General features: G+C 48.3%; 1 long non-coding RNA gene and 1 other non-coding gene across 4 annotated transcripts in view; both read left to right on the forward strand.

Annotated features, from left to right (window-relative positions):
- Positions 1–2,072: 2,072 nt before the first annotated feature.
- LOC142422377 (uncharacterized) overlaps positions 2,073–26,055 on the forward strand; it is a 244,932-nt gene continuing 220,949 nt past the window's right edge. For 2 of the 3 annotated variants that reach the window (XR_012779081.1, XR_012779083.1), the window contains exon 1: positions 2,077–2,186. This is a non-coding gene — a long non-coding RNA (uncharacterized LOC142422377). Of the gene's footprint in view, positions 2,187–26,055 lie in introns of all 3 variants that reach the window. The other variant, XR_012779082.1, reaches the window with a different exon arrangement.
- On the forward strand, positions 3,898–4,030 carry LOC142423577 (small nucleolar RNA SNORA71). Its single transcript, XR_012779199.1, has one exon. It is a non-coding gene; the product is annotated as a small nucleolar RNA SNORA71 (small nucleolar RNA).

Here is a 26,055-nt window from a genome sequence, read left to right on the forward strand (position 1 = left end):
GGACCATGGCTCTATCAGGGCTTGAGGAGGCTCTAGGAACAGTGGTTCTCAATCTTCCTAATACCTTGACCCTTCTATACAGTTCCTCATGTTGTGGTGACCCCCCATGACCATAACATTATTGTCATTGCTACTTCATCACTGTAAGTTTGCTACTGTTATGAATCAGGCAACCCCTGTGAAAGCATCGTTCCACCCCCAAAGGGGTCGTGACCCACAGGTTGAGAACCGCTGCATCTAGAGGAAGAAACCGGCCACCAGCCACCTTGGTCATTGGTCACCAAGACAGAAAAGTTGTAGCAAAAATAGGGGGGGGGGGATCCACTGCTGAGTCAGTGAACCTTCTGTTCATTCCTGTAGTCACTCACTTAGTACTTGATAATGGAGCACTTCCCTCCACTTGACCTTGTCCTAGCGAGGGCCTTAGAAGCAGAAGTGAGTCTGTCCAACAGGGGTCTATCCTGACTGATCTTACAGGAAATCAAGAAAGGAATGGGGGTGGGGTGGGGGACTCAAATAGCTCCTCAAACAAGTGTTCAGCTAATGAATTCCCCTATGTAGATCATTGAAACGTTACACCGCTTTTCTAACAACTGTTCGTTTTATTTCATTTTAAATTATTGCTGCAAAATAAAGAGATGAAGGAGAGAAACCCATCCAAACTGATAGTCTAATATCAAAGAAGGTTTGCCCCATAAAGGCACGCTTGGTTTTATATCAGGAATCCTAGCTGCCTATCAAAGAGCCCTGGTGGTGTAGTGGGCTACACACTGAGCTGCCAACTACCAGGTCTGAGGTTTGACCCCACCGGCTGCTCCAGGAAAGAAAGATGAGCCTTTCTACTCCTGTAAAGATTTAAAGTCTCAGATACCCACAGGGGAAGTTCTACCCTGTACGACAGGGTTGCTTTGAGTTGGAATTGACTCAGGGCAGTGAGTCTAGCTCGACTGCTCCCTGAAAGGGCTTGAACCCAGAGTTGCTCCTCTGGAGTGGGGATATTTCATGTCCACATTTCACATACATATGAGGCAACTGAAAATGCCATGGTCTGTGTTGGGTGCACCTTAGCCCTGAAAGTAACGTCCTTGCTCTTCAATATGTTTGAGAGGTCTTGGCAGCAGATTTCCTCAGTGCCAGGTCTCATTTGATCTCTTGACTGCTGCTCCCATAGCATTGATTGTGAATTCAAGCAAGACCAAATCCTTGACAACTTCAATCTTCTCTCCATTTACCAAGATCTAACCTTTTGGTCCAGTTGTGAGAACTTTTCTTCTTCTTTATGCTGAATTATACTGAAATCTGCAATCCTTGATCTTCATCAGAAAGTGCCTCAAGTCCTCCTCATTTTCAGCAAGTAAGGTTGTGTCATCTGCGTATCGCAGAATGTTAATAAGCCTTCCTCCAATATTGATACCACATTCTTCTTCATATAATCCAAACTTCCCTGATTAATTTCTAAGCCTCCAGACCGGCCAACTTGGCATTGTTGTTTGCAGGTACCGTTGAGTGGGTTCCTGCTCACAGCGACCCCCCCCCATGTACAGCAGAAAGAAACATTGCTCTGCCCTCTAGAACTCCCACAGCTGTTCTGTCTGAGCCCATTGCCGCAGCCGCTGTGCTAATCCATTCCATTGAGGGCCTTCCTCTTTCTCATTGCCTCTCTTTATTGAATGCGATATTATTCTCCATGACTGGTCTCTCCTGACAACATGGCCAAAGGACGGGAGACCAAGTCTTGCCATCCTTGCCTCTAAAGGAGCTGTACTTCTTCCAAGACAACTCCAAACAAAAAACCAAAAACACTGTCATAGATCCTATAGAACAGGGTAGAACTGCCCCTTCTGGGTTTTCGAGACTGTAACTCTGTCCGGGAGTAGAAAGCCTCGTCTAGTATCCCGTGGAGTGGCAGGTGTTTTTGAACTACTAACCTTATAGCTAGCATTTTGACAAGACAACTTAGGTTAAAGTTGAGTCAGCATTTCTGCTATGGCCACCAGGGGGCGCGGCAGGACCGCAGACGGGTTTCCGGGTTGCCGTCCCGCTTCCGGCATTTCCGTCGACGCCGGCGGGCGGAGGGTTTCCTGAGCGCTCGGTCCTCGCTGTCCAGCGTCATCCCTCTCCATCTCCCTAACTCTTCCGACAGCGGTACCTTCGTGCCCTTCGGCCTTTCCGCCAGACGCTCCAAGGTGAGTGCCTGGCGGGGTACGCCCTGCATGGACTCTGGGCCTCTCCCACAGGGGAAACTGAGGCGCCGCGAGGGTTCAGGAAGGACGGCCAGCGAGAAGTCCGCGTCCGAGCCCAGACTTGGCTTCCGATGGGTGTAGCCTGTTTATTGGGGATTCCCTGTCTCCGCAGCCACTCTTTAGGGAAGGGCTTGTTGCCATTGCGTAGGGACCACTTGAGGCGACCGTGTTTCCAGAGGCATCCCAAGGCCTTTGGGAACTGATCACCAGGCCTGTTTTCCCAGGCGCCTCCAGGGCCATCGTCCCACCTGCCAACTTTTCCATTCGCAGGCATGCACTTAACCCTGTGCGCCATCTTAAGACTCTTCCCCCCAATACAAAATTCACTGCTGTCAAGTCAATTGGGACCCAGAGCGAGCCTGTGTAGGGTTTTCGGTTTTCACAGGAACGCTTTCTCCTGAGGAGTGACTGGTGGGTTTGAACCGAAGGCCTTGCGGTGTATCGCCCAGCGCTTACGGGACAGTGCCCCTAGTGCTCGCACGGACTTTATAAATGATGAGAAACTGAGGCCTAGCCTGTGGCCCTGTTGTGAGCCCTGTAGAGCCGGACCAAACCCACTGCCCTCTATGGAGTCTGAGTCATAGTGACCCCATATAGGGTGTCGTTCAGGGAGCAAGGACCTCCTCTTCAGGGAGACCAAAACCTCGCTAAACTCGTCAAGTCGATTCTGACTCATAGTGACTCTATAGGGCAGGGTAGAACTGCCCCTGTGGTTTTCCAAGACTGCTACTTTTTTTTAAAAAAAATCATTTTATTGGGTGCACGTACAACTCTTATCACCATCCATCTATCCATGGTGTCAAGCACATTTGTACATTTGTTGCCATCATCATTCTTAAGACATTTTCTTTCTACTTGAGCCCTTGTTATCAGCTCCTCTTTTTTTAAAGACTACTACTCTTTACAGGAATAGAAAGCCTCTTCTTTCTCCTGCAGAGAAGCTGGTGGTTTTGAACTGCTGACCTTGTGGTTAGCAGCCCAACTCATTACTCACTACACTACCAGGGTGCCTGAGGGAGTCCAAAGGCCCCATGGGTTTTACACCAGCTGTGGATTCTCTGGCTCCTGGCATTTTAAGTCTCCAAAGCCATGTGTCCACTGGTGGGAGAGTGTGTGGCATTGAGCTATGGGATTTTCAAGCTCCGTTTCCCTTCGAGAGTCTGTAGGTGAATGTGAAGACTGGTTTAAATTCAGGGCATTCCTGGGCCCCCGAGAGACCACCTGTATCCACCTCCTCATGCTTTCTTTTCCCGAGCTCATGCTGGGCTGGGGGAGGCACTTGGAGAACAATGAGGATACCCATGGGTGACTTTGCTGGTTCGCCATCAGCCAGCACACCTTCTCTCCTGGTGCACCGGATCTGCACTGCCTGATGTGCCTCCCACATTCTCCTAGGTGGGGCCTGGGAACTTGAAAAAATAAGAAATGCACATCCCTTCCATCGCAGACCTACTGGCTCAGACGTTCTGGGGCTGGGCCTGGCATTCTGGCTGAACTCGCCCCTCGGGGGTCCTCTGCATCCTGCAGCTGCTGGCATCTTAGGTGGTCAGTTTGGCCCCTGTAGGTGGGTCTCCTGGCTCTCTTGCAAGCCCTCACCAGTTCCCAGGTGGCCGGCGCGGCTCCTCTCCCTGGTTCCCCCTCTGCCTGTCTTGGCCCCTGCATCCGAAAGTGACCGTGGGCTGCAGTGTCCTGGTCATTGATAGTGTAGGGACAGGAATTGTGGAAAGCCTTTCCCCGTGTTTGGAGGGCCTGCTCCTGTCCCTCCCAGATCCTGGAGCTTTCACACATGTCATTCTTTGTCCCAGCACCTGTTGGGGGTGGCGCCTGGGCTGGTTGTTGGGCTATGAGCTCATGGGGCTTTCCTCCTCGCTGGTCCCCCTGTCCCCATTGCCCCCTTAAACTGCCCCTTAAGGCGTACCTAACAGAACGCCGTGGGAAATGGCTGGGCTGCTCTGTGCTAGATGATCTTAGGGACAGTGCCTCTCACTTGTCTTGCATTGTGCCTTGTCTGGCAGGTAACACCTGGACAAAGAGAAAATGAGTGACATGTAGCTGTAAGGTAATGGGATTCTCAGACTGTAGTGCTGGGAAAGGAGCCAGCCCAGGCTTGAGAGGTCTGCCTTGGGCTCCTCCCCCATTGGCATGGTGATTCGCTAGTGACCCTTGTACTTCACCCAGGCTTGCCTGTGATCCAGACATGGGAGAGGACCTGTGGACCACCAGGGGGCGACATCTCCTGTTTTCAGTTTTTGGATCCTTGCCATCCCAGTAGGGGTGAGGTGGCAACTCATTGTAGCTTTGAGTGGGTTGTGATGGGGAGTATCCTTTAATGTACTTACTGACCTTGAGTATCCTCTGAAAGATCTCTTCACCTCCATTGTCTGTTTTTCTGGCATGGGTTGTATGTTTGTTTTCTAAGTCATCTGCATCCTTTTTTTAAAAATCATTTTATTGGGGGCTTGTACAATTCTTATCACAATCCATACATACATCAATTGTGTCAAGAATATATGTACATTTGTTGCCATCATCATTCTCAAAACATTTGCCTTCCACTCGAGCCCTTAATATCTGCTGCTCATTTTCTCCCTTCCTCCCCACTCCCCCACCTCATGAACCCTTCACCATTCATAAATTATTATTATTTTGTCATGTATTACACTGTCCGATGTCTCCCCCCGCCTTCTTCTCTGCTGTCCACCCCCCAGGGAGGAGGCAATACGTAGATTCTTGTCATCAGTTCCCCCTTTCTACCCCATATTCTCTCCACCCTCCAGGCATCGCCCCTCTCACCACTGGTCCTGAAGGCGTCATCTCTCCTGGATTCCCTGTGTTTCCAGTTGCCATCTGCACTTATGTACATCCTCTGGTCTAGCCAGCTTTGTAAGGTAGAATTGGGATCATGATAGTTGGGGGGAGTGCGGGGCAGGAAGCATTAAAGAACTAGAGGAAAGTTGTATGTTTAATCGGTGCTACACTGCACCCTGACTGGCTCATCTCCTCCTTGCAATCCTTCTGTAAGGGGATGTCCAGTTGCCTACAGATGGGCTTTGGGTCTTCACGTAACCCATTGATCACAGGTAGTAATTAAAGAACAAACAAGCCTTTCTTCCCTGAGCAGCTCGTGGGCTTGAACTGCTGACTTTTCAGTTAACAGCTGGGCGTGTAACCACAGTGCCACCAGGCCTCGCATACTATATATGAGGTAGTTTCAAAAACTGTGTGGGAGATTCCACTGTCTTTTAATTCTATTTTTTCCACAAGCTCTTTGAAGCCCTGCTCAGGTGGCATAGTGGGGGGCACATGGAGCTGCTTACCACAGGTCACCATTTCGAATCGTCAGCTGCTGCACCTCCCAGGCACCCAGGGTGGGTGCTCAGCCTGGGCTTTTCTTTCAGGAGGGTGTGCCCAGGGCAGAAACCTGGGCTCCGCAATGGCTGCCCCCTTCCCTCGGCAGGAAGCCAGGCTGCGGTGCCCAGGCTAAAACTTTTTGGACCCTTCTCGGGAATTGTGGCTGTCTGTAACCTTAAAGTCGTCTGCGCTTTATTAAAGGTTGGAAGGGGAAGTGGGTGCCAAATGGTATCTATGTGGCCCTCTGCTTTGTCCCTGCTGTGGGGCAGCCCTCATATGCCTTCTGAGACTACCTTTTCCTCCCCGGTACATGAGCCTCAGCAGCAATGCCCATCCCTCCCCAGACTCGAGTCCTGAGACCTGTTTGACCATCCTGGCCTTGCGGAAAAGCAGAGCAACGGGAGCAGGGAGGGTTGTTTGTTTGTTTTTGTGAGTGTGAGGACTGCATGGCCCTGATCTTTTCCAACCCAAACATCTCCAGTGTGTGATGCTCCAAGTGTTCTGGACTCTGGCTGGCAGGGAGGTTTAAGGGGGTCTGTGTGGGGCACGGAGGGGCCACCAGCTGTGCTCGGGGGCAGAAAGGTGAGGCTGTCTACTCCTACAGAGAGTTATAGGATTGGGAAGCCCCAGGGGCAGTTCTCCTCCTACTATAGAGCAGCAATGCTCAACCTGTGGGTCTGTACCCCTTTGTGGGTCAGCAACCCTTTCACAGGGGTCGCCTAAGACCATCAGAAAACACATATTTCTGATGGTCTAAGGAACTGAGACACTGCTCCTCTATCCGTCTCCAGGCGGTCCACCCACATGCAGAATGCCCACCTACAAGTGCCCGGTGTGAAAACTGTTACCCATACCACACCATGCTTCAAGACAAAATTTCATTGATTTCTAATTAGAAATAAATATTTTACAATATAGAATTACATATTGTTTTTGTGATTCATCATTATGCTTTAATTATGTTCAATTTGTGACCATGAAAATGCGTCCTGCAGATCAGATATTTACATAATGATTCATAACAGTAGCAAAATGAAAGTTATGAAGTAGCACTGAAAATAACTGTATGGTTGGGGGTCACCACAACTTGAGGGACTGTGTTAAAGGATCGCAGCATTAGGAAGGTAGAGAATCACTGCCATAGAGGATCACCATGAGTCAGAATTGACATAACAATAGTGAATTTACATATATTGGGTTGATGGGACACAATGGCAGCTGGGATCTTGTACCCTTCTTGACAATGCCCATTTCCCGGCTCCAGACCTCGGTCCCTTACTTTCCTGGCTGGCTCTGTGCGCCCTAGCCTCTGCCCCTACATTCGAAAGGGACCCCGGGCTGCCTGTGTTCCAAGGACTCACTGAGAGACAGCGCCATGTGGCTCCTGTTTCTGAAGGCTCTGTGTCATCCCTGCCAAACCCTGGAGAGTTCACATGCTCAGCCCTTCCTGCCATGCCTCAACCCTTCCTGACAGTCTGCACTTATATGCTCGCTTGTGTGCTGTGTTTGGACCTGTACTCTGGTTCTTGAGTGCACAAGCTCTCTTTCTTTGCAGTAGCTCTCTGCCAGTGACACTGGTACCTGGAGAGAGAAAGAAAGATGGAGGTCCGATGTTGGTGCCAAGAGAAATTCTGTCAGCTCTGCATCGTGCTGCTTGTTGGTTTTCATTTCGTCTGTCATAAACTCGGTGAGGTGGTGCGGAGGTGGGCTCTCCCTGGTGACTGGTGGGCACACCCCTGGCTGTTCATTGCCTACCTCTCCCTGGCTTTCCATCTGACCCTTTGTGGGCCCTTTGGACGGGGTCACCCCTCTAGAGTAGACATTCTTGGGTCTGTGGGGTTTGAAATCTTCATCTGTAGATCCCAGGTCCCTGTCCCTCACAGACTTCTGGTTCCTGTGAGTGAGCAGGTTGCGCTGCTAACTGGCCACCCTGCCATGTTGCCTGTCCATGTGTGTGGTCAACCTTCTGTGTGCCACGCACCTAACATCTTGCCAGGACCCCATTTTCCAGCTGCTGGACGTTGTGAGGGCTGAGCAGGGAGATGATGAGTGTGGGAGGATGCTGCTGGGCGGGTGTCCACTCCTCCTGTGTCAGCCCTGACAGGGCTCTGTGCTGCCTCTCTGTCAGGCATTATTCTGATCTAGTGGGTTGTACTGCCCTGTGAGTGGCTTGAAGAACATCACATGCTGTAGAAATGGCCCTTTTAACATGGATTTCCTCTTTGAACTTATACTGGAATCTTAAGGGGATTTTATGAGACTGACATGGTACATATACTTACAGGAGTAGGAATAACTCATGTGAATTGGATTTGGTTGATCAGGACCATCTCTCCGGGATGTCCGCTCGAGAAGATGGTGCTGGAGGAGAAATATTTGTGTGCTGACTCACCCTGCTAGGTCGTACGTAGCCTTACATCAGGGACTGTTGAAGGGAGCAGGCCAGGGAGCCATGACCCTGGGGCTGATGAGAGTGGCTTTGTCTGATATTTCTCAGCATGGAGAGTTAATGGCCATGAGTGGGTACTCACAGCCAGAGGCTAAGGTGGCTTCTGTAAGGTGGATGCCTCCCCAAACCACTGGTCTAACCTGTCCTCTCTTTTAGATTCTTTTGGCGGTGTCCATGGACACACATGACAGGAAGTGGAGAAGGGAGGCTGACAGCGGGAGCAGTGCCTTTGCTCATTCCACCTGCCTGCTCAGAGCATCCTGGAACAGCTGCCCCCTCTGTGCAAGAGCGTGGAGCCCTGGGGGCTTGCGGGCCAGACCTGGAGACTCGTTAGCTGACTTTGGGTCCCAAGAGCAGAGCCACAGAGGCAACGGAGTAGGAAGATAAGCTCCGCTGCCCCTTCCTGGAGCGACTGGTTAATAAGCTGAAGTAATTGTTTGTGCCCCTGTTCATCCCTGTCCTCTCCTCCCAAGAAACAAATTGATTCAACACATTTTATAAATTGCTCCACTCACCAGCAGAGCTGGGCATGGAGAAAGTGGATCATGCGCAGGTCTTCCTGGGCCTCGCCTAGGGTTGGGTGCCTGGGTGGCCATTAGAGTGTGTTGGTTCAGCTGTAGGACCAGTGGAGACGCAGTTGGGCATTGCTTTGGAGGGCTGGTCGATGATGGGGGGTCGACTTTAGATCAGGAAGAGGCTGGAGTTGTGGGAGCAGGGGGCCAACTATTCTGGTTTGCTGGTGACGGAAGGGGTTCCAGGATGCGGGACGTTCAGTGTTCAACCCAGGAAGTCCTGGGCAAACTGGGCCAGGCTGGTCCTCTAGTGGGGAGGTAAAACGAGGAGGGCGGGCTGTTGCATAAAGGTGGCAGTAAGGTGACCGTGAGCCGCGGTCATGGCATTGCTGGAGCTTGAAGGGTATCATCTGAAAGCTACAGCTCAGAGTTTCTGTGAAGAAGGATGTAGGCTCTGGGGATGGAAACAACTAGGCATGTAGTGATGTCAAAACAACCGGCATCTCACGCCAGCATTAAGAGTGAAGTTGCAAACCACAACAAGTGCTGGTGCGGGTGGAACAGCTGGACGACTGGAAGGAAGTCTCGAAACAGTGCTGGTGGGACTGCGAAATGGTGTAATCCCCGTGCAAGGGGCGTGGACACTTCCTTCAGAAATTAGCAATAACATGCAGCAACGCTAGTAATGGGTGTGTAACCTCGAGAAACAGCCATGGCACGGACAGGTTATGATCGCACCATTGGTCACACTGGCAAAGAGATAGAAGCGAGTGCCCACCGATGGATGATTGGGCACACTGTGGTTCATTCACACAATGGCATATTCGGCATACCCACTGCCACAGAGGGAATTCTGACTATGGGACTGGGTCGAACTGCCCCATTGGGTTTCAAGACTCAGTCTTTATGAGAGCAGTCTTTGACCGTTAGAGAGATGCAAATCAAGGCAGCAGTGAGATATTTCACCCCAACATTAATGACAAGCTTCAGAAAATCAGAATACAAGTGCTGGGGAGGGTGTGGAGACGGGAACCCCTCTCCCATTCGGACTGAATGGTGCAACTGCTGTAGAAAACAACATGGTGCTTGCTTAAAAAGTTGAATAGAGAAATTCCCAATAAAAAAGGTGACCTTATATTGAAATGCCATGTGAGATAGACATTGCCATGTGACACAGAAATTGCTTTACTTGGTATCATAGAAAAATAGGAGCTGAGACGGTGTATATATATGCAGACAGATTGGATACAACCTAAATGCCCATCAACAGAAGAAAGGAAAACCAGTGTTACATTTAATGAGATACTATGCAACACTCAAGAATAACGATGTATCAGGAACCTGAAGTGTCATTGATTTTTGTTGGTTGGCTCTGTAAACTGCAACTTTGCCAAGTTCCACCAGCTCTTTTTTTTTATCGTTTTATTAGGGGCTCATACAACTCTTATCACAATCCATACATGCATCAATTATGTAAAGCACATCTGTACATTCATTGCCCTCATCATTCTCAACATTTACTCTCCAATTAATCCCCTGGCATCGGGTCCTCATTTTTCTCCTCCCTCCCTTCTCCCCCCTCCCTCGATAATTTATAAATTATGATTTTGTCATATCTTGCCCTGTCCGACGTCTCCCTTCACCCACTTTTCTGTTGTATATCTCCCAGGGAGGAGGTCACATGTAGATCCTTGTAATCGGTTCCCTCTTTCCAACCCACTCTCCCTCTACCCTCCCAGTATCGCCACTCACACCCTAGTCCTGAAGGTGTCATCTGCCGTGGATTCCCTGTGCCTCCAGTTCCTATCTGTACCAGTATATCCTCTTGTCTAGCCAGACTTGCAAGGTAGAATGTGGATCATTGATAGTGGGGGGGAGGGGAAGCATTTAGGAACTAGAGGAAAGTTGTTTTCATCAGTGCTACATCCACCTTGACTGGCTTGTGTCCTCCTCTAGACCCCTTTGCAAGAGGATTTCCAGTGTCCAACAAATGGGCTTTGGGTCTCCACTCTGCACTTTCCCCTTCATTCACTATGGTAAGATTTTTTTTTGTTCTGATGATGCATTATATCTAATCCTTTCAACACCTCGTGATCACACAGGCTGGTGTGCTTCATCCATGTGGGCTTTGTTGCCTCTGAGCTTAATGGCCGCTTGTTTACCTTCAAGCCTTTAAGACCCCAGACGCTATACTTTTGATAGCCAGGCACCATCCGATTTCTTCACCACATTTGGTTATGCACCCATTTGTCCTCAGCGATCGTATCATGGAGGTGTGCACCCAATGATATGATTTTTTGTTCCTTGATGCCTGATAACTGATCCCTTTGGCACCTCATCATTATACAGGCTGGTGTGTTCTTCCATGTGGGCTTTGTTGCTTCTGAGCTAGATGGCCACTTGTTTACCCTCAAGCTTTTAAGACCCCAGATGATATATCTTTTGATAGCTGGGCACCATCAGTCTACCAGCTCTTTCAATTATCTTGGAGACATACTTTATCATGGTATCAGCAAATGGAGGTGATTTTGCTACCTTTCCAATCTAGAGACCTCTTAGTTCTTTTTAGTATTAATGCTCTGGCTAAAACGTTTAATAGTGAATATAAGTGGTGAGAGCAGGCACTCTAGTCTTGTTCCCAACTTCAGTCTTTCCCCGTTAAGTGTAACGCTGACAACTGGCTGGCTGTTCACATCAGCTCCTCATCAGATGGAGGAATGTTCCTTTTAGTCCTAGTTCTGTGAGGGTTTTCATCAGAAAGGTTGTTGGATTTTATCAAATGTTTTTTTGTGTCCTCGGAGATGGTCATGTGGTTCTTTTCCTTTGTTTTATTGCTGTGGTATTTTATGCTGATTCCTTTTCTAATGTTGAGTACCCTGCATTCTGGTAGTTAATCTCACATGGTCGTAGTGTATGACTTGTACTATGCCATCGGATTCGGCTTGTTAGCGTTTTGTTGAGGATTTTTCCACCTGCCCTCATAAGGGACGTTGATCTGCAGTTTTGTTTTCTTGTGGTGTCTTTGGCTTTCTTTTAATTTCATTTTTATATGTAGTTTATTTAAATGTGAATCTTAAACTCCCTTTACATATATGTGTTAACATGTGCAAATAATATATAAATAGATGACCAAATTAAAGTGCTTAACTTTAATTAAAAATTAATGAACCTTATCAACATATTAAATAAAAGACATTGAATTTGCCGCTTTAATTAACTGTTCTCTTAAGCTTTGTTATCTTATGTAAATATTAATATACCTCTAATTATTATATCTAATATAGTCCTAATCATTTTTGGCGAGTACCACCTTTAACAAGGTAAACAACTTGTTTTCTCTAGACACAGAGAAAGTTAAAAGAAAAGAAACTAGGCACTCTTCACCCTCTTTAGTGGTCAGGCTCTTTGTTTCAGTGTTCATGATTTCACAGCTTTCACTACATTAGGCAATTTAATGACATTTTTTTCTTCAAAAATGTTAATAATGTCAACTTAGTCATGGTTATGATATTTTATGCAAATGAAGGGCAAAATGAAAAACAAAAAGTTCAGTGATGAATGTTTTAACACACTAACCCAAGCACTGTGAAGCGGCACTTAGGCTGTGGTGTCATGCTTTGTGTATGTGGTGAGATGTGGCCTGAGACCCTTGGCCTGGACATGTCTCCTCAAGTCAGATTTTCAGTTCGATTATAGACCAGATTTTTTTTGACCTTTGCTGTTGGCATAGTGGAATGTGAGGCAGAATGACAGGCAGACTTTGTGGCCTGTGGAGACAGAGGTCAAGGGACCCCATGACTAAGAGGCTAAAGGACCAGAGAGAGAGACTTGGCTGTTGTGTTCCATAAACTGTATCCTTAATGTTTCATGATCCTGAATCGTGGTAACTTGCTAACTTCCCCAGTAAACTTCCATAATCATGAGCACTGCCTGTGAGTTCTGTGTGCCCGTGACATCAGGTTAAGAAGCAGCCATGGAGGAATGGTGGTGTCAAGTAGGGGAGAGAGCAGTGGAGGGTGGAGGCATGTCTGACCTCCGCCTTGTGTCCATCCGCTTACACTAGTGTGGGGTTGGAGTCTCCTCCCTCCTTACTGAACAAAGAGGAAGGCAGATGTGGCCCCAGGCCATTTTCTCACGTAGAGACACCCACAGGGAGAGGGATGGCTGACAAGGGAGATAGCTGGAGACCACAGGGGCTGAGCAGCCTGAAGTAGACCCTGCCTGTCTCTCTATAGAAGAAGAGTGTGGCCTGGGCCTTTGACTCTCAGCTTAGTGGAAGCAGACACTCTGCTTCTCATTTACCCTGCCCCCAGCTCCAAGCCCAGAGGCAGAAGCCCCTGGAGGACAATCATGAAAAAGCTGAAATCAAGCTTCATTATAACCCTTATAGATGCAGGACAGTCCTGTCTCATGTTCCTATCCCACTAAGCTTTCTCACCAGGTGAGTGGGCAAACAAGACCTTGCACCCACACCCGACTCTTGTTCCCTTTCCCATGTCAGATGACACGTGCAATGACATTGTTCTACATGGTCAGTGTTGAGCGGGGATCTTTGGACGGCACAGGAACTGGCCGCTGCATATGCTCTTTTCCTTTATTCAGCGTTGTCCTAGTGGCAGCCCAGTGTGGGCTTGGAGCTGAACTTCCTCGCATGAGGACAAGGAGAGCTAGTAGGAAGTCATAGGGGCTGGGGAAGAAGCAGGGTAGCAGAGGTGCTCTGTGGTCAGGTGTGTCTTCAGGTGTCTTTGGTTTGCTGGGATTTGAGTCCATAGAGACAGTGGAGGGTCCTGCGGGAGGAGCCAGAGCGGCTGAACCTCGGGATGTCCACCAGGCAGGGACTGGTTCAGCAGTCTTCAGCCTAATCAATGTTGGCTCCCAAGAGCAAAAAGTTCTGGAGAGAAGGCAAATGGGCAGATAAGGAAGAGGGTTTTCTGCACCTCATAGGCACCTTTTCTGTTTCTTTTTGTTTTTACCTTAAAGCCAGAAAGTGTCCTTTTTTGGGGGGTGATAGTAATGAACACAGATGAACTTCAGAAACATCAACACATGACAGCAATGATTCCTAATCTAGAACCATCCCCCCCCCCCCAATGCGCTTCTGAAGGAAAACTGTGCAGCTTTGTGCCCATGAGAAAGGGAGGCCACCTTACTGAGTGCCTCCAGTTGGTGCTTTGGGATAGAAGAACGGACAGTTCTGTGTGATCCCTTGATCAACCTGTCACGACAACTGAGATTAACACACCGTTCAGCTTCCTCTGCTGGCGAGTAGCCATTCGGGGACAGCCATCTGTGTTTCTCTTGCTCCGTGTTCCCGATGCAGGAGTCATTCGGAGCATTCTCACTATAACATTAGGAGCCCGGGTAGCGCAGTGGTTAAACTTTGGGCTGCTAATGGAAAGATCAGCAATCCAAAACCCACCAGCTGCTTCGTGGGAATAAGATGGGGCTTTCTACTCCTGTAATGAATTACTGTCTCAGAAACTCACAGGGCCGTTCTACCCTATTCTATGGAGTTGCTTGCCATTTATACCTGACATAGAGAACAATACTTTCCATAAAAAGTGGGTCCAGGAAGCAAGTGGGAGTTAGGAGCCCCCCCCCCCCCCCGGATTGACCCACCCTGGAAGCAGCCCTCCCAGTGGGGTTTGGAGCTCCCCACCCAGACCGGCTTTTCACTGACCTTGTGGATTTGGAGCACCAAACTGTTGAGGAAGGTGTCCCTTGGCAGAGGGAGAGGGAACCCCTTCTGAAGCTTTGCTGGAAGAGAAAGGGCAAGGAGATTTGGTAGGCTGCTCTGAGGCTGGGTGGGTGCACAGGCACAAAGCCCTGCAGTCACAGCCAGCTCCCGAATGAGCAACCTGCTGGAAAGAGTGGTCTATTGGATTGAGGCGTGGGGTGGTCCAAGAAATGTAGCTATTTCAGGAGTAGACTGAGGGGCCAATTTCTAAGGCTCTTCCCCTACTGGGGCCAGCCCTTGTCCATTTCTTAAGCAGCCAGGACTTGGCACACAGCCCCTTTCTCCAGGGATAGCCCTGAGGATCATTACCTCGCCTTCTTCTTTCCAGGGCCTGGGCTGTCATTTTATCTTGATCACAATAGGGACAGTGGTGGTTTATTGATAGAATGTTGGCCTAGGGAGCCAGGTTTGATTCTGGGCCAAAGCATCACTTGTCCCCCCAGCTGAAACTTGTATGCCCTTAGGATGCTGAACAGGTTTCGGTCATCAAAGCTAGCAGAGTTACACAGACTAGGATGTAAAAAGGCCTGGCAATACATATCAACCCAACACAATCAACCTATAAACCCCCATAGATCACCATGGTTTGAGCCACAGTCCACCACAGGGACAGTGCAGGACAGGGCAACATTTTATTCTGTGTCCATGGGGTCACCATGATGGAGGGCCAATCTTATAGCACTCAACAACCACAATAGCGTCTCTTGGTCATAAAAGACAGGGATGTAGGCCATCGGGAGAGCGTCACAGGATGGGAGGAAGCCTGGTGGACTCCATGGCAGTTGCAGTCCTAAGCACTACCTACATTAAAGCCAGCAAGCAAGTCAGGTATAAAGCCTGGTCCAGCACCTGAGCTTCATGGACCACCACCTGGCAGTTTCCTTTTCCCTTCGTTTAACTCAGAATCCCACCGGACTCTGCCCAGACTTCACCTCTTTCTGGAAGCTTTCCCTGTCTCTGTGCTCTGTGTCTGCTAGCTCCCACAGCTCCCTGGGCTTCCTTCTAAATAGCAGTTCTCACACTATGTGGCCGCTTGCTGTAATTCAGCTACTTCCCAAAGTTGCAGACTCCATGAGAGCAAGGACCACAGACCAACCGAGTTCCAGTTAGCACAGAGGAGAGTTTCAACTTGCTGAGAATCAGTGCCCCTGAACCCCACGCAAAGGGGAGAACACACTCTCTGCCTGGAGAAACCAGTAGCAGCTCTTTCTTACCATTGAGAATGGGGTAGATGGTGTGGGTTGCATAGTAATTGAAGAAGGCTTCCATCAGCTGCACCTGGATCAGAGGAGGGGCCAGAGCAGAGGGATCAAATAAAACATGACTAAAGGTGAAGGGGGCCCACTCTGGAGACACTACAGGCCGTCTTGCTTGACTAGAGAGGTTAAGGCTACAAAACCCAAACCAAGCCCCTGGCTGTGGAGTTGGTGCTGACTCATAGCAACCCTGGAGGGCAGACCAGAACTGTCCATTTAGGTTCCCAAGGCCGTGAGTCCTTGGGGAAACAGATGGCCACATCTTCTTCCTGTCACGCGGATGGTGGGTTTGAACTGACAACCTTTTAGTTAGCAGTCCAGTGCCATCAGAGTCCCTTCATCACAGACAAACAGTCCCTTATCCCACAGCCTTGGAACCTGTGAGACTTCATTGTCCACGAGGCTGTGCAAGTCCATTTTATGGCAACATCTGAGCTCAACTGTGCTGAGGATCCCTTTATGTGCATATTCATAGACTTTATTGGGGAAATACTTACGTGTGTGATTCTAGAGTGCTTCTCCCCCCGATCCTACTGGGAGTGTTATGTAGCATGCACTCTGTACCCTATCATGCCTGAACAATTGTCCACCCTGAAACCCATCCGTCTTGAGGGTTTGATACGGGATTGTACACCTGGGTCACCACTGAGAAGGCAGTGGTCCATGATGGAGAGTTGCTATGGGTGAGGCCTTGTGTCTTTCTTGATTTATTGCCTCACCTCCTCTTACAGACCATATGTGAGGTCTGAAAATGGAGCCCATAGAGGTTAGGTGACCTGAGCAGGGTCACAGAGCTAACATACATCAGGGTTTGTGTAAGAACCTGGATCAGTCGTAATCCAAAGCCCATGCCCACTTCCTTTAGCCTCAGATAGTGGCTTCCGTGGATGGGATCTTTGAGACATGGGGTCCCATTTCCAGTGAGTGGGGAACGCGCCCAGGAAATGTCGAGTGGACATGACTCACGTTGAAGTAACCGACGTCGGAGTGCTTCAGTTCCAGTTTCAGCTGACTGTGTAAAGAAAGAGAGAAACCTGCATCACCCAGGCCTTGCCTGGTACTTCCTCTCTGTCACCCCAGTGTGAGGCTTGGAGAAGAGGCTTGTTGGGGCTGGGATCCCAGAGGACCCTCTGAAATGTGTTGTCAGTGAGTGTAAGACTACAAACCAGGTGTTGTGATTTAAGAAGTGGCATTGTGGCAAAGAAATTTTCCAGCCACTTTATTCCCTTGACGAACTAATGATCACATCAGCATTAGGGGGCAAAGGGGAATTCCAAACACATGAGCTGCCAGACTCCAGATAGGTAAGCAAACCACACTGGTGCCATAGAGCCAGTGCTGACCCTAGGGGACAGAGCAGGAAGAACCACAGGGACTCCAAGACTGTAAGTCTTGATTGAGCAGCCTGCTGGGTCCTTCTGAGAGAAATGGGTGGGTTGAATGGCCTAAAGTTTGGTTAGGAGCCACTCCTTAGCTGCTGGGCTCTGGGGTTCCTTTGAAATGTGTAAACACTTGTCAAAAAGACTGGAGGACAGATGGGAAACTGAGCCCTGGTCACCTGCAGGTGGCATAGCCATGGGGGACCTTTTTGCTTTTGGACACTTCACTTTGTCCCTTTAAAAATGTATCCTAAGGAAATTGTCCATATAAATGGAAAGAAGCCTGACACCCACCCTGGCCGAAGCCAGCACCCCCTTGGGTGGAAGAAGGCAGAGGGGCTCAGAGCACCTGCAGCAGAGTTTCTGGAGAAGCCCAACCCCTCCTTCCCCAGGCCCCACCCCAGTCATCTTCCTGGCAGACTGTCCTCTTGACTGAGGACCAGGAACTTCTAACCCCCCAGGGAGACCCTTTTCTTTCTGCTCACGGGCAGGGTAGTGTTGGTGTTTCCCTGGTGAGGTCATGGAATCCAGCCCTCTCATCCTCACCTGAGGCCACGTCCCTTTGCTGTTCTCTGCAGTCTAAGCTCTTGGGCTACCCTCCCCAGTACTGCATGGAGCCCAAATTTCCAACTCCACTGGCCTCCAAGAGTCCATCTGCCCCCACTTAACTCCTCAGCAGGCTGTCACACTGCTTCAGGTTAGCACCCTTATCCTCCCTGTTGAAAGACCTTATTAAGACAAAGCTCATTTGACTTAGAGCTGGGGATTCTATCAGCCAGCAGGCCTCTAACTGACTCTAAAGCCAAGCACTGGTCACCCGTGAACCCATTGTCTCTGAGCTACTGAAAAGAGTAGGAGTCTGAATTGAAGAGCCCTGGCGTGGTCAATGAGGACTTGGCATCAAGATACTGGGAGGCCAAGTGAGAGCCACTAGGAGGGAGCATCAGTCCCTGCTCCCCAACTTGTTTCTTTACTACGCTCTTCTTTGCATTCTGTGGCTTTCCACATGCACATGCTTTCCCCCTTGCAGTGCTTTGCATACAGTATGATCACAATAATAACAGTATTTATGGAGCATTTCTATGTGTCACCAGCTGTGCCACTTTGGGACATCGCATTGCATAATTCATCTCAGACAACTATCATTAAAGATGCACTGCCATCTGTCTCTGCTGACTCACCTCAACCGTATAAGGACAGGGAAGGACTGCCCGGTAGAACTGCCCCTGTGAGTTTCCAGGAGTATAACTCTTTTGGAGGGTAGGAAGCCTCATCTTTCTTCTGAAGGGTGGCTGGTAGTTTGGAACTGCTGACCTGGCTGACCACAGTTCATCTCAAACCCACTACGCCACCAGGCTCCCTGTGGAAATAGCCCTCCGTGAATGAGGCATCATCATCTGACACAGAGGGTCCGAGAACTAAGGCTCAGAGAGAGCGAATAACTTGCACACGGTCCACAGCCAGTGAGGACAGAGCGAGGATTCAAAAAGGAGGACAGGGCAATCTGATTCCCATCAAGTGACCCATTACATCCTCGTCTACTGAATGGGAAGTGGGGTGGGAAGGAGTGACCTGGGGTCACCTTTGACTCTCCATTCTGAATTTCTCCCATTTGTTGATTTGAACAATTGACACTGACTCTAACCATCCCCTCCCCACCTGCCCAATCTTACATGCAAAGTCCCTGCAAACAGAACTTCAAGCAGAACTCTCCAAACTAGACTCTCCTCCCCTAGTGGAAAATCTCCACTGATGTCAGGGCCAGGGGAGTGAGGTGGTCAAGTCACTAGGAGATCTAAAAGTGACCTCTGCTCCCTGGAGGCTTTTCTCCAGAGGGAGTGTACATGTGCCTTTCCCAGATGGGTGCACAAGGGTAAGTAACCCATGAGGGTCTCTTTTCCAAGATCAACCCCAGCCCTAACAGTGAGCCCGACTAGGGCTTCTGGGTACAGTTAGGAAGTCGCCATCCCACTGTCATTTCTCCCCCCTTACCTTCCTGGTTTCACCGAGCCACTGATCCTGCTGGGGGTGACATTGATGGTGGCAGAGACGTTGGTGCTCTAGAAAAGCAGAGGAGGAAAACTGAGACACCTCAGCCCCCTCTGGCACATGGCGGCTGCTGGCCACAGTCAGATGTAGGATGCCTGAGTCTGAGGCAGCTGTCCCAGGATCAGGGACTGAGGGGACAAGTGGGTGGCGCCAGAGCTGCTTTGAGGAACATGGGGTGGAGGCTTTGGAGCGCTCCATCTCCGTGGCACTACCAAGAAGGAGAACACACTCACTCTGAAGACACAGAAAGTTCCTTAGGGATGTCTTCTGCCTGCTCCTCTGACTAAGTTTTCGAGAAGGATAGCAAGGGAACTTCAGTGAGAACCCGGGTCCCTGGGGAAGGTTAAAAGTGCCCACCAGTTGACATTTGTCCTTGAGGGCGGGGAATGGTCTGCTGAGAGGTGGGTCAGGCACCTGAAAGGCCCGCCCCATCTGTGCTGGCCAGCTCTTCCAGCTGAGCCCACTTCCTCTTAGCAGCAAGTGAGTGCTTCCCTGCAACAAATACCTGGGCGAGTGCTTGTGAAGGTGGCACTGGACAGCTCCACCTAGAAACCTAAGGGAAACCCAGAGGCTTTTGCAGGAGAAAGAAACACTGTGTGGGCCATCCAGAGCTGGGAAGGCTGCCTTCTGATCTGCCCTGAGCAAGGTTGGATTGCCTTAACCTTGCCAGCAGTCAAAAGACAGCCAAGAAGGTGCCCCAGCAGGCACTGCTGTGTGTTTCCCATGACCCATTTCTTTGTAGCCTGTGAGCTCAGCTGAACTACATTTCCCAGCTTACCTGCAGTCATGCGCCACATTCCATCACTACAAGCATCCCTTCATCTTGCCCTTTATTCCTGCTGTACATGCCTGAATCTGTGGCAATCAGGCGGCTGTACTATATGTCTGTAATTTTGTCACTTCAAGATTATTCTATATATGGAACCATTAACCATTCAATCTTTTATATTGATGTCCACCCCACCCCCCACTTAGCTTTGACCCTGATTGCTGCTTGTCCCAGGAGTCCACTATTGTTGAGGAACAGTCCCTGGAGCTAGTGCAATGGGCTTGAACCCTGCACCTGGTGAAGGACGTCTGTGTGGGAAAGTCCCCGTGTTTGACTACTGTTAACAAAGTTGATATTTGTGTTCAAGTTTGGTGTGAACAGGCGGCTCCATTTCCCTAAGGTTAATGCCCCAGAGTATAAGTGCTCGGTTTTTACATTTATGATTTTTGTCATGGGTCCTTTGAAGCCAAATTAACTCACTTACCAAAGTTTTTATTAAACTCAATCTATCCATTTTCCTTTTGTTATTTTTCCCGGTGTCATAGCTAAATGTTACCTAATTTAAAGTGATAAAGATCTTCTATGTTTTCTTCTAAATGTTGTATTGCTCTCTCCCAATTGAATTGTCCTCGTCCTCTTGCCAGAATTTGTAAATGTATCAGATGACTGGGCTTATTTCTAGTCCCTCAATTCTATTGCATTAATCCCTGTCCTTCTTCTAATGCATACTCTCTCGATCACTAAGCTTGATAGAAAGTTTTGAATTTGAGAATCGTGAGTTCTCTAACTTGATTCTTTTTTGTTTTGTTTCATTCCTTTCTTGCAGTCTCATTATTTTTATTTTTCTATTGTTTTCATAATTTTCTTATATCACACATGTAAAAATATGATCATTTCCATCCCACTAAATGCAGAGTGTGTATTGGAAAAATACAGCCAGGGATTTTCAAATCAAAAGCATTTACAAAGAGAGACCTCTCTTCAAACCCATCCAGCAAGGAAACACCCACCCAATTCATGGATGGAACTCTGCCTGGATTCTTAAAGGATGGAGTATGTTTCGCATGCCTCCTTTTGAGCTCACTGACACTGACGGCCATGCTGCTTTGGCTTGGACCCTACTCCTGTTGCACCCCCGATTCCCTCCTTTGTCATCATTTTCCCCATTCTCAGGGTCGCTTCCATTTGATATACATTTTAGGATCAGCTTTTCAAAATATTTTTTTGAAAAGAAAGCCAGCAAGGATTTTGATAAGGATTGTGGTGAGTCTGTAAATTAAATGGGGGAGTTGGAATCAATTTGGTGGCAATAAGTTTGGTGTTTTGCTTTCTTTTCCATCTTAGGTATTCTTTAATTATCATAATTTCTTGAAGAAGGCAATTTGATGTTTTTTTTTGTAAGGCTTTAAACAGGCACATGTTTTAAATCTAGAAAGAGTTCATAGGCAACATAACAGAGGAAAGCTGACATCTTCAATTTCATTGGAGTGGATGACCTTTTAATTCTTATAAAAACATATAATACAACACTTGCCAATATTTTCCAGGCGATATCAATTATAATTCTAGTGCTATGCAACTTTTACCCATGATTGGTGCCAAATTTTCTGTCACCACAGGTATCCACTATAGCCTGCAGTGACATTCTAAGGTTTTTAAAATTCTGAAGGTGCATGATTTAGTGAACTATACCCTTGGGAACTTAGTTACTTACACCAGTAATCCAGAGCCTACTGATGCCAATAGAGACAAAAATAGCTTCCAGGTCCTCTCAGCTGAGGACTCCATCACACTTGTTGAGGGTGCACTCACGCATGCATGACCTGGCTCAGGCCAGACTTACCGCCCTGAGCTGGAAGAGTGGCTTGCGTTCAAGGGAGTTGGGCAGAACGACGAAGGCTTGGATGTTCACCACTGGCATGAAGGTCACATTCCCAGGGGAAAACATCAGGACAGGAGCTGATTCAGGTGATCCCTCAAGTTCCATCTTCATGTTAGGGTATAACCTGGCCAGCTAGAGAGAGCGGGCAGAGCCTCAGAGGGGCGCATTAGACAGAGAACATTATTGAGGGAGAGCAGGTTGATAAGTCTCCAGGATCAAATCTCCAATGGCCCTAACTCAGTCCTGGAACAGGAGGAAGAGGTATTTTCCAGATTTCCTTTCCAAGAGAGGGCCACTGTGGCTCGAGGGAAACTTTGAGATGTTTAGGATGGAGAGAGGACACTCACAAAGGGCATGCTTGACTAGCAGTGTACGGTTGACCTCCCACCTTCCGTTTTATGTTTCCTGTGCACTCTATGGGTTGACTGGCATGTAATTTTTTAATCTGTCATGGATTGAGTTCTTGTGCCCCTGGACCCAAGTTTGTGTGAACTTGCCTAAGCCGTGATTCTTAGTGTCATGTGGCTGTCTTCCATTTGTAATCTGATGTAATTACCCTCCATTTTGTTAATAAGGCAGAGTTGGTTTGGGGTGTATCCTGAGTCCCAGCCTCATGAAAGTGGATGATTCAAGTTACATATTGACCCAGGTTCCAACTTTATTTGTTCCAACACATGCTTATTGGATTCACACCTTTTATCTTAAAAGAGATAAAAGGGAAAGTAAAAGGAAACAGAGGAAAGAAGTAGGAAACAAAGGGCAATTATAGAGGTCTAAATACAGGCATGTACATATGTAAATATATTTATTTATTGGAAAATTGATTTATGTGCATGTATTTATAGGTGTAGTATTAAGGTAGCAGAAGTACATTGGGCATCCACTCAAGTACTCTCCCTCAATGTAAGAACACTTTGTTCTATTAAGCTGCTATTCCATGGTGCTCAACTTCCCAACACGATCACTGAAGACAAATCAGGTACATAAGCAAATGTGGTGAAGGAAGCTGATGGTGTCCAGCTATAGAAACATATAGTGTCTGGGGTTTTCAAGGCTTGAAAATAAACAAGTGGCCATCTAGCTGAGAAGTCACAAGGCCCACATGGAAGAAACACACCAGCCTGTGTAACCATGATGTGTTGAAGGGATCAGGTATCAGGCATCAAAGAACAAAAAATCATATTGTGAATGTGGAGGAGTGCGGAGTGGAAACCCAAAGCCCATCTGTAGGCTACTTGACTTCCCCTTACAGAAGTCTCACAAGCAGGAGACAAGCCAGTCAGGGTGCAGTATAGCACTGATGAAAGACTACTTTCCTATAGTTCTTTAATACTTCTGCCCCCGACTATCATGAACCCAAACCTACCTTACAAATCTGGCTAGACCAGAGGATGTACACTGGTACAGATAAAAACTGGAAACACAGGGAATCCAGGACAGATAAACCCCTCAGGACCATTAAGGATAGTAGTGATACCAGGAGGGTAAGGGTATGGTAAGGTAGAAAGGGGGAACTGATCACAAGGATCTACATATAACCCCCTCCCTGGAGGATGGACAACAAAAAAGTGGGTGAAGGGAGATATTAGACAGTGTAAGACACATCAAAATAATAATAATTTATAAATTATCAAGGGTGAAGGAGGGAGGGGAAAAATGAGTAGCTGATCCCAAAGGCTCAAGTAGAAAAGTAAATGTTTTGAAAATGATGATGGCAACAAATGTACAAATGTGCTTGACACAATGGATGGATGTATGGATTGTGATAAGAATTGTATGAGCTCCCAATAAAATGATTTTAAAAAGAAAAAGAAGAGAGAGAAAAGGAGACAGGTGCACAGAGAGGAGAGAGACATCACCACTACCCAGAAAGAAGAGTCATGTGTGGAGCATGTCTTTTATTCCTAGGATTCCTGTGCTGAGAACCTCCTAGACCCCAGGGGAGGTTCATGTCAAGACACACAGAGATTGCCAAGGAATGCCAGGCTCATAGGGGCTGGGGGAGAGAGAGGTCCTTTTCCAGAGATGCCAGAGCCTTCCCCTAGAGCTGATGCCTTCATTGGAAGGTTTAGCTTCCTAAATTGTGAAACTCTCAGTTTCTGTTTTTAAAGTCATCCTCCTGAGGTACTGCTCTAATAACAGTACTAGTTTGCTAAGACCGGGGTGAAGCGGAATCATCTGGGTCTGGGCGGGGCAGGGAGGGGTTCCATGTTCTCCACTCCCTCTCCCACTTTCCAGTTGTGCCACTACAGAAACACAAAGAAACCCTCAACCCCACAAATATTTGATGACCATCCATTTGGTTCCCAATCACTTGTGCTGGAGGGACTTTTGTACATTTGCATCAAGTTAACGGCACTTGGCCTGGTTACACGATTAAGTGCTGTAGATATTACTGTCGCCCTCACTCAACAAATGGGCAAACTGAGGTCCAGCAAGATTGAGTTTCAAAGCTTGCAAGTAGCCAACCCAGGATTCCAGACCTGATGGTCTGAACTCAGATTCTGTGTCTCTGTGTCTCAAGGAGCTAGAAAATGATGGGAATTTTGTACAAACACATTCATTCAAGGATTTTTCATTTGTTCCCACTGTGCTAATAGGTAAGTTTTGTGGCTGTACATAGTTCACACATTGCTTATTGGTGCCCAAATACAATGTCCAGGTCTGGGCAAAGGTGAGGGGTTTGCATTGTGCCTTGTGATGAGTGGCACGGTCTTACCCGAGGAACCACGGCCCGGAATGAGTTGGTGTGAAGATGCAGCATGGAGTCCAAGGGCGTCTGCAGCAGAATAAGCAGGGAGCTACTTGACAAGCAGGACAGGACACTTAGTAGGGATGTGGACTTTGACATCTGACAGCTTGGGTTCGAAAGCTGCCCCCGTAATCTGCTGATGGATTGATTTCTTAGTTTCTCAATCTGTAAAATGGGACAGCAACAGCACTTAAATTATTGAGTGCATTAGACCGGACAGACTAGAGAAACAAATTCATTGACACTCACATATGTATAAGAGAGAGCTTTTATAAAAAAGCAATTGTACATTGAGAAAACATCCCAGCCCAGTCCAGATTAAGTCCATAAGTCTGATATTACCCCATATGTCCTACACTAGTCTATAAATTCCTCTTCAGACTCACGACACACATGCAATGATGCTGAATGCAGGAAGATCACAGGCCAGTGGGTGGAATGTCATGTGGATCCAGTGGCAGTGTAAGCATCTGAGCACTAGCAGGGGTCGCCACATGGCTTTTCGTGCTCCAGAGCTCTGGCTGCATCAGCATAGCACCATCAGGTTCCTTGTCAGTAATGTCTCTGAGGGAGTGAGGTGTGTCCCACCTCCAGTGAGCTATTTATCTCCTTAGCGCCTCCAAATGAAGTCATCAAGCTGCAGCATGATTGGCAGGCTAAACTCCACCCCTTCACTCTTAAGTGTCATATTGACAACAGATGATGTAACTACCACAACCCCATCTCCCTGGACCTGTCCTTCCTCAAGAACCCCTCTTTCTCTGTGCTGCTCAATGGCACTAACCACAGTTTGGCCGTCAGGAAGTTGTGCTGCTCAGATCTCCCTTCAAAGGAGGCATACATCACACTGTGCACCCTGACCTTTCACACCAAGGCCGCACCCCCTGTAGACTGCTCCCAGACCCTGACTGAGCAGGGCAGGGCTGGGCAGTTGGATTCTTTCTCCTTGACATGGCACTCCTTTGATGAGCAAACTTTGCTCCGTGGCTCACCAACTTGCTGGTCAAGATCTTCTCAAAGCTGGCCAGCAGTCCTCACATGGCTCCTCCTCTCCCTCCTCCTTCTCTTCTCCCTTCACAGGGGACAGACCCACATGTTGGGTCTGAGGGCCCTTCATGCCTACCCCTGCCCCTCTGTTTTGTCCTTCAAATCTTTTTTTTGTCCTTCAAATCTTTTGTAAGTCTCAAAGCATCTGAATATCTGCTTCTCCAGGCTCCAGGAGCAAAGGGGAAGAGACCAGAAGACCCTTCTCCTGAGGGGTCTCTGGGACATGCGCATTACCTCGTTTTCCCTTAGCTGAGCACATCATTATTTCTGCCATCCTGGGACTTCTATGATACACCAAGCCTTCTTAGTTTCTAAAATACTTGCTACCAGAGCTCATAAGAATCGTGCGCCATTGACCACAATGTCTCATCTAACCCCTGGGCAGTACACACTCAGGATTCACTGTACCTGTAAGGTAACTAAAACACAGCTTGGATTTGAATCCTCCTTTGGAATGCTCCCAAGTTCAGATTCTTCCCCTGGTTCTCTGCAGCAGCCCCTGCAGGTCTATGGTCCCAGTGGAAGCTCTCACAAGGGGCTCCATCTCTTCCCTTCCCCTACTCACATGCTCCTCTTTGAGGGTGAAGTTCATACGCCCTGCCTGGTGGTACACGAGGCTGGCCAAATTG

Source organism: Tenrec ecaudatus, chromosome 12, assembly GCF_050624435.1.
Source record: "Tenrec ecaudatus isolate mTenEca1 chromosome 12, mTenEca1.hap1, whole genome shotgun sequence".
Taxonomy (NCBI): Eukaryota; Metazoa; Chordata; class Mammalia; order Afrosoricida; family Tenrecidae; genus Tenrec; species Tenrec ecaudatus.